Source organism: Echiichthys vipera (assembly GCF_963691815.1).
Source record: "Echiichthys vipera genome assembly, chromosome: 13".
NCBI lineage: Eukaryota > Metazoa > Chordata > Actinopteri > Perciformes > Trachinidae > Echiichthys > Echiichthys vipera.
In genome coordinates, this window is record NC_139838.1 from 22,779,583 (window position 1) to 22,793,066 (window position 13,484).

Here is a 13,484-nt window from a genome sequence, read left to right on the forward strand (position 1 = left end):
ACGCCATTGATTTGGTGTGTGTCATGTTGTCTTCTTAGTGAGACAACATGACTACACATACACATTTCTACAGCTGAGCAAGGTAAAATATGAGCATTAAACTGTGCTAATGTACACACATCACTTGAGTGAGTTTCCATGCTTAATGAGCAGGAACACTGAGCATTTGTGTTGACAAACAGATACATGTGTGTTTTTCCAAACTGTATATGCATGGGCAACGTCCACAGCATGACACACATTCACAGATCTGCAAACTCACACACAAAAAGCACACTCAGCCTGTGTATCCACATGCATGTTGTGTATGATCAGGTCAACTGATAATTCCTCGTGCATACATTAAAGTGTGTATTGAGTGTGCGTGGGGGGGTTGCCTGGCCAAAATGTACATGGGAAGGCATGTGTGAACCTATGTTTGTGTTTTCCTCTTGTCCGCTTTTTCAATCTGTGCAAACACGGAGATGGTTCACTGCACCACAAAGTCTCTCACTGCACGGCACTCCGCCCTCTCAGTGTGTCCTGTGTGATGGATGATAGGGAGGGAAAATAACTAATTCAACAGTAGATTTACATTGTTCTGGATGGCGAGCTACACAACACCACAGAGAGACACAGCGAGAGAGAGAGAGAGAGAGAGAGAGAGAGAGAGAATAAGTGAGGAGGGAAAGTCTAGCTCTTGAGTGCAGTTGTTATATGTTGGTGTTTATTTGTGCATTTCCATTGCTTGATTAGTAATTGATTAAAAAGAGGTGAAAATAATGGATTGCAGAAAGACTATATTTCACATCAACCACATAGTTCTCAGGGGATGTTTTCAGGTCTTGATTTACTGGGTCCAAAAAAATCAAAATTTGGCAGAGCTGAGTTATGACCAAGAGGTAACCTCCAGGCCTGAAAAGGGAAGCCAAAGTGGAAGTGCCTTAAACCTGCAACAGGGGGCGATGCCACTGGATGCAAGTCTGAGAAAATGAACCTTCTTCTAACCTGATTTGTTACTACAGTAAACATTTTCCCAATGAGTTTATTGTCTCAATCGCTAGTTTCAAGTCTTCTTCAACACAGCATGATGTTCATTTAGTAAATTATGGTCCCATTTACAGTAAACTAGACAATACAGTGGGGTATGCTTTAGTGCACGGCTACCTTGTGGGGTCTCGGCTTCTCAGTCCACCCTTACAGTAGCTCCTCCCCAGCTCCACCCTCTCATCCAAATATGGTTAATATTGCCCCCCCCCCACCCCAAAAAAACAAAAACAAAAACAAGATGGAGACAGCCATCTTGTTTTGTTTTTTTTGTTTTTTTTGCAGACTTCAGAGAGACGGGACAACTGGAGCACCTGCAAGTCTGGCAAACACATCTACAAAACAGATTTAGCAAGAGAATGCAACTTTTTAAAGAGGGCTCCACCTCTGATGAATGAAACGTTGAAGACAGAAGCAATAAAGCATACTCTCCCTCAACTCAATACACTCAGGGGTTTTAAAGTTACAGTCTCACTTGTTCTGATATGACCAGTGGCTTATTTTGGTTAATGTTAGATAACTAAAACATTTTTCTCTTTACTTGTGCTACCATTACACTGTGTCACCTTGAATGGACTACTGGCACTCTTACTTTTTGTGGGAAATATTCAACAAGCTGAAGAAATGTTCATTCATTTTCTTAATTTGAACACATTATAAGCTTTCTTTGATCCACCATCTAGTGGCTATTTGATGGATTGCAGCTTAATCCTTTTTGTCATTACCCTCACCATTCATGGAGGCTGCTTGTATACACAATCTGGACTAAATTGCAAACATATTTGCCTCCACTCAAAACAGCTCGGGGAGCATCACAGTTGGAAAAACTATCTGTTGCGAAAGGCTGCTACGATGGCGTGCGCTGAGTGAGGCTGTTACAGTATAGAGAATGAGCAGTTCGACATGTGTCTTAATTTTCCTTTAGAGTACAGCCACTGCAACAGTCAAAGAGATGCCCAGAGAAAGAAAAGGCACTGGGAGTTTTGTTTTATTTTGTATTCTTTGGAATAGAAAGGATCTGATCTTCTATTCACAAGGCCAGTCGTCCTCTTTGTTGTTCAGTGGCACCACAGGAAATTAAACGACATAAAGTCAAATGAATCATCAATCAATCACTGATTTTGAGTCTCTGTCAACATGCATTCTCTCTCTCTTTCTCTCTCTCTCTCTCTCTATCTACCCCCCCAATCTCTCAGTGTGCCAGTGGCCCGGAGGCTCTGCAGGGTACCTCTATACCACAGCACAGTGGAAATGTCAACCATAACACTCGACTCGGGATGCCAATCACTTCACACTGCTCCCCAAAGTGAGTGTGCGTGTGTGCGAGACAGAGAGAGAGAACAAGAGACACGTCCATGTGTGTAAAGAGAGCATGTGACAATTATTGAAATAGTGTGCGCACAAAATCCCCCACATCTCTACCAGAATCTAAAATAAGATTTAGCCAAAGTGTATGTCTAGATTTATGTTTTTATGTTTGTGCTCAGTGATGTGGGAGCGTCTGAGTGCCTCTGAGTGTTAATGAGTGTGTCCATCCAAGGGGATTATGGATTGTCTAGTCAATATGAGGACTACAGGTGTTTGTTGGACTATGCATGATTATGCATTAAAACAATGTGTGTGCGCCTGTGTGTGTGTGTGTATGTGTGTGTGCAGAGTGGTAGGCTGAAGACAGAAACAGATGGAGTGAGTTATGGACAAATAACACACATACAGTCTGTGAGGGAGTGGGAGTAAGCCTGTGTATGAGCATGCATATGTGGTGTTTGTTTCTGTGCGTGCATGTGGGCATGAATGTGCTGCACAAGTGTGTGGATGTGCAAATGCACGTGTCTGTGCATATGTGAGGGCGTGTGCATTTGTCTGTGTGCGTGTATGGGGGAGGATCTGGAGCACAGGGGCGCAGGTGTCCCTGCAAATGCCATCCGTTTTCACTGGGATGTGGATTCTGTTTTGAATGTGTATCAGTGTGTACGGGGAGGGGGTAATAGGGAGGGTGATGACAAATGACAACAAAATGAATAAGGCAGGGGGATGGAAAGCCAAGCTGGCACAGGCTGGCATGCTTGGCTTGCTGTGCAACCAGGGGGGCGGGCACTCTGTCCTCACGGCAGGCCCCTCAGCCGAGCTGTGAATACAGAGACAACAGCCGGCGTACACACACACACAGTCCCATGCGCTGAGTGGCAGCAAACAGTCATGGCATCACAGCCTGTCACATCCAACCACACATGTAAACCTTTGTACAAATTAACAATAATGGGGTACAAGTTTAGGATGTCCAAGGTTTATTTAAAACAATGATTAAAAACTGCACAGTGAAATGACTTAGAAGCTCTCTTGATTAGTTTATAAATGAATTGTATTATTATAAGGCCATATATGCATGTGTACTGTATTGTGATGGTAATTTTAGTTTAAGTGAGTTAGGTGTGTGTGTGTCCACTGCTCTTTGTTTTGTATTGACAAATTATAAATTACTTCACCTGGAGGCATGTGACAGGCTGTTTGTAGCGCATCCTCATTTCGTTATAAACCCTGAAGGCCTATCAGTAAAGATGGTAACAAAAACATGAATGGAAGTGAAAAGTTAAAACCGCTACCAACAGTGCGTTCCTGCAATATTGTGATTGTGTGTTGTCACATCTCCAAAAAGTAGTGGAAACCTCTCACTCACTTGGTGGGTTGTTATGTTACATGCAACGTTACAGCAACATTTAAAAAAAAATCCCTCTGAAACGGAGTTCCTGTGAAATGCACTGCAAATACCTTCCATTTTGATATCCTGTGCAAATGACTTTTTTTCATCATATTTTCATTAATTTGGACAGCACAATAAGGCTAAACGCCAGAGAACACCTCACCAATGAGTTGAACTGCTCTTCCCATGACGGACAAAACATGTTCACGAATAATTCTGCAAATCCAGTCACCTTTGACTTCACACGTCTAGATGCATTTAAGATATTATTTTATCATTTCCCTCCCGTAACCACGGTGAGACTTGCATGCTAAAAATAATTACTGCTTTAATGTCATTCCTGTTAAGACTCAGTTGTGAGAAAGAGAGTGTGTGTGCGTGCACCGCCGCGCTCATCGTCTTTTGACCATTTCGACAGAATAAGTACGTTTCTCCGAGGTTAAGTGGGGGCAGACAGATCTATAGAGTGATCCCACATCCATTTTGAACAGATGGAAAGTTATTACTGGAGGTTGAATGGGGATGGAAAGAGGTGATTGTCGGTCAGCAAGGCAATTGCTCAACAGTGCCTTCTAACCTACAATATATATCATTTTGAATAGAGGAGGAGGGATGCACATGAATGGCAGACAGGTAGCATGTACATGAGTGTATCTGTGCATGTTTCTTGTGTGGGATTCCCAGTCTTCCTTCTCTGTTCCCTGGAGCCCAAGACAAATAACGTTTTGATGGAATCTGTCCCTACCTGGCACGCATGCATGTGCACAATGCTACAGAAACACTTCCATCTTGGAGACCAACTTCCCTCGCTGTGTATTTCAGGACAAAGAATAACACAGACACAATCAGACATAGCATTTATTTTCAGGCCAACAGACAGCTTCAGTCCTCACTGAACCCTTGTTGGCTGGAGCGTTTCACCAGTGATTCACAATCTGTGCCTTATCAGCAACTGTGGCCCAAAGTCACAAGTTTGAACGACCCTTGGGGGCTGAGGGTTCACATCACAGAAGTTTCTCTTTTTCTTCATTTTTCATTCTCTTAAAAAAAAAAATGATCATGCATAGGCCTTAACATCTGTAAATACTACGAAAAGGCTTTTGAGGTTTGTGTTGATGCATTTATCTGACAATCAACAAGGTTTTAAATGGTTTATTTAATTTAAGAAGCAGGAGGATTTCAACAAATTTTTAAGAAACATGCAAAATACACTATATAAGTATATATAAGTTAAAATAACATGCTTCTTACAACAACAGTCAGACAATTGTTTCTCAGTTGTGAGGAGAAAAAAATGGCACTGTGCTGCTGATCTTCCCTCATTGTTCAATTTTGATTTACATACTATTGTTCCTTCTGTATACCTTTTCTATTTGCTGCTGAATAACACCGTTCCCCCACGGGGGACACATTTACATTTGCAACATTGTAGGTTTTTACCTGCTGATTTAATCAACTGTGAGCAACTAACTTCAACTCCTACGCTGAAAAATATCATATGCAACCACATGCATTCTATTTTGCTTTGGCAATAATAAACATAGAATTAACTTAGGGAAAGAAACCGGTATGACAGAGTCCTAATAATCTCTCTTTATGCCTTACTGACATCATACCCGTCACTTATCCAAGAGTTTCTCTTTCAGGATATTTTACCCCTTAACTGACTGTTTGATACAGCTCAGTGGTCATGAGTGAGGCAGAGAGAAATGAGGCTGCCATGTCAGTCGAGTTGCAACATGATTAAGCTGGATGCCAACCTTTTCTAACTTTGATGCATTCATGTCGGCTGTATTTAATTCATGAGTCTGGTGTGAAAGATTGAAAGAGGTAAGATGAGGCTGAGAGGAGAGGGGAAGGATGGAGGTAACGTGTTCTCATTTGCGAGTTTATCCCACCTCCTTACTGATTCTGCCTGTGGCCGAAACCCTCTCGTCTGTTTCGGTTTTCCTTTTTTTTCCCCTTCTCTTCTATTTCTTTTGTAACCCCCTGTGATTCCTCTCTTCCACATCTTTCAAATCCGCCTCTTTCAAATGTTGTCACTCAATTCAATGGGCGTTATCAGTGGTCATCAGTCCCACAGATATGGGATAGAAGGGGTCTGCTACACCTACCAGCAGGTTCAGAAGGCTGCCATCGTCTATTCACATAAAAGGCGGCCATAAGCATTAACAGGACCCCTTTGCATCACTTTTTAGTGATCTGGGAGTCCTGTTACCAACGTTACTTGGTTTAGTTTAGGCAACAAAACTACGAGGTTACATTTATCACCATGCTGCTACTCATACTACATAATTTTACAGCGCCTGTTGAGCAATCTACAAGGTAGGTGATAATGACCATCCAATCGGCAGATAATGTTCTCAATGGGTGTAAACTTTCGCAATTTTTCACTTCCACCCTCCTCAGATTTACTCTCGTTATCTCGTGCAACACTTGCTTCTTCCTACCCCGCCTTCTCCCACCTTTCATTTACATTATCCATCCTCCCCTCTATCTTCTCTCTCTGATTCCAATCTCTCACAGGCATCTCTCCACACCACCATTGTGGTCGCTTGAAATCATCCTCAGCCTTTACAACTCATATTTTATGCATTCATCTCTTGTGCATAGCAACTAAACAAACAGCGACTAGAATGCTCTGACTGCTCTTTTCGGCAACACTGTTTATTCGAGCCCCCCCCCCTTACATTTTCATTTCCTCCCATACCCATAATGTGCTCTGCTTTCTTCTTTTTCCCTTTTGCTTCCTCTTTCCTTCCCTCATTGTCCCTAGGTGAAGGAAGGCAAGGGGGGATGGAAGGTAAATGCTTGGTCTTCTTCCAGCTAGTATTTCCAATAACCAAGGGACATTTTAATGGTCCTCCCGCAAGTGAGCACACACATATAGGTTCACGTGTGTCTATGTGGAATCGTTGCAAATTGTGTGTTAGCCAGAGTGTGTGTTTGTGCTGTCTCCCCACTTTAAGGCCGGCCAGCTAAATAAATACATCAGATGCTGGGCTCAAAAGAACACATTTGTCTTTCTCCCAGGAGAACGTGAATTATTTAAAATGAAAGCTGGGGAGAGAGATGACTAACAGTAGTGGGTGACGTGGCTGGAGTCGAGAGAGATGGAGAAGGATGAAGGGAGGGGGAAGGACCAGATGGGCAGGGGTGGCACAGAGCCAAGAAGAGCTGGTATAAAGTAAAGGGGTAAAAAAAAAGTATGATAAAAGAGAGACGGAACCTGAAAGAGTAGTCAAAAGCTTGAGAGTGAAAGCAGGGTGGTAAATGATAGCAGCTTTGAGAGGGTTTTGTATAAATTAGTTGGAGGAAAGTGAGGGAATGAAGGTTTAAGAAAACAAAAGTCAAAGAAGAAAACACGAGGCCGCGTCTGTCTGAGACATGAGGAGAGCTGAAGAGGACATGACAAGAAATGACAGAAGAGGGGAAGATGAGTGCAACAGAGGGAGGGACTTCAGAAACATATGATTGGGCGGTGTTGCCAAATTCTGGGCACACATGAATGCACAAACACACTCTCCATCCTAGACACACACACACACATTAGATGAATCTCCAAGCTTCTCCAGCAGATTTCAGCCTGTTAACCTGACTCACCCTGACTCACCCTGCCTCACCCCGACTCACCCTGCCACATGGTCTTGACTGAGGGCAGGGTGAGAGGGAGGAGAGACGGAAACAGCAAATTAGAGCAAATATTGAAAAGAAACAAGCAAAAAAAAAAGAGAAAATGAGGTAGAAGACGGAAGAAAGAAAACAAACTAACAGGTTTTAGAGGAAGTCATGAATCGCCGCTGAGATCAGTGGGATAGAAATTAAGTGCACACTTCTTTGGCAGAGTAGGGAGTGCATGGGGGGTAAATGGGTGAAGGAAATAAAGAAGCGAGAGAGGGGAAAGGGGGAGGAGAAGGAAGGCGTGTAGTAAATTACAGAGGGAAGGAGAGCAATAGGAATGAATAGCGGGGTGGCGAATGTGCCTGGAGCCAGATTGTGGAGCAGCAAACAGAGATAATAAGAGAATCTGCTGAAGGCACGTGCTTCACTCCGTAATTATATAGAAAAAGCAGCCTGCCTTAATTAGAACAGGATGGAGCTCATGAGTGTGACAGAAACACACACATACAAATGCGCATGAAACATAGCGTTTGCGAGGTGAATTATTACGTAATTTATTTTTCCCTGGGTCTGTTCCTGCTGGTGGCATTTCATAATGAGAAGTGTGCTCATCAACGCAAGAACATGCAGTGCAAATTTGTGAATGCATTCGGGGTCAAGATATACTGTGTAGTAACAATGCTGTGTGTGCACATGCGAGTTTTGCTGACAAAGAGCTAAAGCAAAGGGTGATTCCTCACAACAGGATGTCACTTCTAACTGCTCCGTTTATTTAATTCCCTCTTCTGCACCTTTATTACACAAGAATAGGCTGACTGGGCACATGTGCAAATTTTCAATAACATCCTCCTTCACATTTGTACTCTTCTTCACATTTATAATCAGAAGCTGGTCAAGTGCCACCACAGTCTTTCAGTCGTTGGATTGACTGGGGATTAAGTGTTTCTCATACATTTTTGTTTCCAGGATTTTTACTTTCATTTGAATTTTCTATAGTTTATTTGTGGTAGCTCAATTCAGAGGGATAAAGGAAGGGAATTGTAACATTACATGGATTTTCCTGTGTCAGCCTTTCTTACAATTAGACATTAATTCAGTTATTATGCACAAAGCAGGATAATTGAAAACCTGATTTAGCGGCTGCTAATATTTCCCAAGGATTTTAATTCAAAGCCTGTTTCTTTCCCGTGCCTGTTTTTTAATCCAGCCTGACTATACATTTGAGCTTGGGTCTGTTTTGTTTTAATGAAGAAAATAACAAATGTGGCTTGGCATGTGGGAAAGCATCACAGTATGCATTGCAATGAATATACAGTAGTGCTTCAGTCTTACTTTCGGTGTGTTCCTGTGCTCAACAAAGTTCCCACTGTTCCACATTTCATGTGTCGTTGAAAGTTATCCAAAGTGAAATGTGGTTAAAATGCATGGGACTGTGTGTGTTTTGTGACGACCTCCTGCGATGACCTCTTCTGTTGCTGCTAATAACAATTTAAATATTTGCTTTCAATTCAATTCAAAAAACATTATTTGTCCCCGGGGGGCAATTCAGGAAAAAAAATCAGGGGAGAGCGCGAACGCAGTCCCCCACTACCATAAATTATGCAGTCGAGATTCCCACATTTGGGGAATTCGCAGGGGTCAGCACGACCGTAGTGCAATGGCTTAGCCTCGCCCTGGGTGAACCACCTTCTTGATCATGGTATCTCCCCTGCCAGGTAAGTATCTTTGATGAAATACTCCTGCCTCTTCCTTAGCCGATGAGCCATACACATACATAAATATAAAAAAATAACATAAAACAATCTCATATTTACAACCTGGGAAAATATTACAAGCAAACATCAACATAAATAGGACTACTTGCTGTGTCTTCTTGTTAAAGTCCAGGTTCATACTTGTATTTTACATGCTTTAATGCTCAAAACAACATTACTTTTCTCATACTGTCCGTCTGAACACACCTGTATTCACATCTGTTTAAGAAGCTCAGTTTTAACGTTGTGTTAAAATAGCAGAAAATGTTAGAGAAGGTACATTATGGCAACAGTCTGGCCCGGCGTGACCGTTACATTGTGTGAGGTAATAATCCTCTTCTCTACAACACTATCTGTTTACACCATTATCAGTATCTGCTCACTGGCTATTCAATATTATTGACCTGCACTGAGATGCTTAGTGCATTTGCTCTCACTCAGTTACACAATTAGGCCCAGGAGTAAATAAGACGCAGTGGCGGAATGTGTTTACAAATACACACAGAAATTAGTTGAGCATTACTGTATGGTTATGTTATGATTGCCTGCCTTGAATTTATTATACTGTTTCACAGCAGTCAGTCATGCATGTCCTCCAGAAACACACACATAAGAGTGATTGACACACACACACACACACACACACACACACACACACACACACACACACACACACACACACACACACACACACACACACACACACACACACACACACACACACACACACACACACACACACACACACACACACACACACACACACACACACACACACACACACACACACACACACACACACACACACACACACACACACACACACACACACACACACACACACACACACACACACACACACACACACACACACACACACACACACACACACACACACACACACACACACACACACACACACACACAAACTCCCTTAGACATCCTGCTGTTATCGCGCCATCCATTTCTATCAGGCACACACGGAGGATGAAATCAACCCTAAGTGTGTGTGGGTTTGCTGTGTTGTCCGTACCACAGCATGCTACGAAACGTGTGTGTCCTTGCTATATGTGTGTACGTGCAGTCCCAGCGCAATTCCTCAGTTTAGTGGAGCATTACGGCTGATCAATAGCTCTGGTGCTGTGGGAGAAGTCGGGGTTGGGGCTGCATATTCATACCATTACAGCTGAACTGAGAAATGAGGCAATACTGGGGAAATGTGTGTGTGTGTGTGTGTGTGTGTGTGTGTGTGTGTGTGTGTGTGTGTGTGTGTGTGTGTGTGTGTGTGTGTGTGTGTGTGTGTGTGTGTGTGTGTGTGTGTGTGTGTGTGTGTGTGTGTGTGTGTGTGTGTGTGTGTGTGTGTGTGTGTGTGTGTGTATGTGTAGATTGCTCTTAGGGGGCATGACAAGCCCTGTCACCTCAAACACCACACTGCTACTCACTACACTGCTCCAAGGGGAGGTCCAGCACCAAAGGTACAGCGTAAGATCTCTCTCTCTCTCTCTCTTTCTCTGGGCTTCCTGTCTTTGTTGGTGCTGTGGCAGGGCCATACTTGTCTGCTCGCTCCTTTGGCAACAACCCTGGCTTGTCCCATGCTTCCTTTACATCCACTTTTCTGTTTTTATTCTCCTGTCACTGTTGGAAAAATCACAAATTTCCCCCTCCTCACCTTCATCGCTCTAGCGCTTCCTGACAGTTCTGTCTGTTGCTTTGTCTGTTCTTCAGATTCTAACAATCTCAGCTCTGCTTTTATTGTAGACAAAGCATTGTTGGTAATTACAAAGCCAGGTCAAGCAACACATACTTTGTTTGCACACAGACCAACTGCCAATATCTGTGGGCAGCACTTATCTCCAACTGTCAAACACTTTCTGCAGGGCCAGAAATTCTGCAATGCAGCCAAAGTTCTGCATGATTTATGATCAGCATTCTTCGTTAGTTTTCTACTACCACGTCTCTGTAATTTCCCAAGTGTCTCTCATTTCCCTTTACCCACTTGCCTATTTATTGCATTTGCTCTATATCCAAACATACTGAGTGATGTAATCTACGTATGCATATGCTGTTATATTTTTTAGAATTAAAGTTGTGTACACATGTGAGGCTTTTTGACGAAACTCAATCTTTGTGGAACAGTGCGCACAAGAACTCATTTCCACTCCCACAGCAGCCATAAACTGATACATTTCCATTACTGTACTTCTGCCTGCTCCACAACTCACACAAAAAGTGTGCGAAATTGTTCGATATTCACTAACAAAGCCAGAGCAGATGTGAGCAGTCAGCACGGCTATCATTATTTCATCCATCATATAGTACTGTCGCCTCACAGTGAGAAAGTCCCTGGTTCAAATCCCGGCTGGGGGCTTTCTGTGTGGAGTTTGCATGTTCTCCCCGTGTCTGCGAGGGTTTTTTCCTTGGTACTCCGGTTTCCTCCCACAATCCAAAAGACATGCATGTGTTAGGTTCATTGATTACTCTAAAATTGCCCGTAGGTGTGAATGGTTGTCTGTCTCTGTTCGTCTCTATGTGCCTTGCGATAGACTGGCGTCCTGTCCAGGGCGTACCCCGCCTCACGCCCGATGTCAGCTGGGATCGGCTCCAGCCCCCCGCAACCCCGACAGGGACAAGTGGTTGAAGATGAATGAATGAATTTTCTTTGTATAGCGCTTTTCAAAACACAGTTGTACAGCACTTTGAGCATTTATAAACCATCCTAGATAGTGATACTGTATCTCAATCAGCCTCAAATGTAAAAAAAAAAAGGAAATTAATGATTTTGTTTATAGTACACGAAGAGCTTCACACTACTGGTTAAAATGAAAAGAATGAATTATCACAGAGGAATAAAAGTATGTACTGTTTTATAAATACCAATGTATGTGTGGGGAACGTGGTTTGTGTGTATGCATCCTCTTTATATCCGGACCCGTATCTCTATTGCTCTACATCCAACATTAACCTGCCACCAGCCCCCTTTTTCACCACTGGTACTTTAAACATTTGTCTCCGTTTCACGTTATCTCTCACCTCACTTCCATTTTATGTCTCCAAGTGTCCTCTATTTCTTTTTTCTTTAAATTAATTACATCTGCAGAAGGACTTAACAGAATCAATAGTTTAAATTGTCTGTTATTTCCTTGTCTGTCTTTATGTAGTTAAATTGTCTGAACATTTTCTGGCACAATGAGCTCAAGGGAAAAACACCACCAAGGTCTCAACTTGGATTAAGACCCAGCTGTAAAGTCAGTACTGTAAATCACAGCCATATAAAACACAACATTGGCGAGAAGGAGACGAAATAGAAGAAGTTCATTTCCAATAATAATAATGAATTGCAGTCATCAACCAGAACAACAACTCAGAGTTCAGCACTCCTACTAAATTACCCCTCCATTACGATGCACACCGTCTGCTGTCCATTGACTACAACACCCACGTTGCATTGCACAACAATGCAAGATGGGGTGTGAACGCTAACAGCAGTAGTCAGGCGGTCAAACTGCTGCTGCTGTATGAGCAATGACTTGTGACATAAGATTCCAATACTGTCCCCCTGTGTTTACGTCAGAGTGCAACACCCCACCCCACGCCACCCACTGACTTTGAAATGTTCATGTAACTCTGTGTGTGTGTGTGTGTGTGTGTGTGTGTGTGTGTGTGTGTGTGTGTGTGTGTGTGTGTCATTCAGGCTACATGCAAATGTTAGAGGCAAGGCTGTGATGTTAAACTCAATAAGGCACAGCAATCTTAAGAAAGAGTACTGTGTTCACACTCACACCAAGTCATTCTGACTGTTCAGCCTCATGGTTCACACACCACGCCTCGCATGTCGATGCGTGTGACAACATTCTTTGGACGTACACATGAAACACGGTAACACGACGGACAAATAAAGGCCGTCAGCAAACAAAAGCGGACATGAATTGAAATCGAGTGGGAAAGGCTTTTTTCTGTACTTCTATTGTCTGTCTGTTAGAAATAACATCCACTCTGTAACCTTCTCCTTGTCTCAGTACTTAACAGTGCTCTCTCCTGGATTTCTCCTCTCTTCGGTCCTTGTTCACATGTGATCATGTCTATTATTCTCCTTCACTCTTACAGTGTCTGTCTTCTCAGCTTTTGTTCAAATGGATAAACCTTCTTTATGTTCTATTAATCAGTTCTTTCTCCAACATGAACAGCCATCTGTCTGCCTCTCTTATTTAACTACTTATTCAGAATATAAGTGATCTTACCAGACCACTAAATTCTACAAAATTCTTAAGTCAAGTTGAATTGTACTGTACACAAGTATGATTTATCACACTGTCCTTGCGGGTTTTTGTAAAATATCCAAGAAAATGCAACTTTCAGGGCTCAAAAATACTCTTAAAACGTAA

At 42.6% G+C, this 13,484-nt stretch overlaps 1 protein-coding gene across 1 annotated transcript in view; it reads right to left on the minus strand.

Moving 5' to 3' along the window:
• Positions 1-13,484, minus strand: part of epha10 (EPH receptor A10) — a gene marked incomplete at both ends in the record, with an annotated part of 163,457 nt that overhangs the window by 110,047 nt on the left and 39,926 nt on the right. The gene's annotated exons all lie outside the window — the stretch shown is intronic.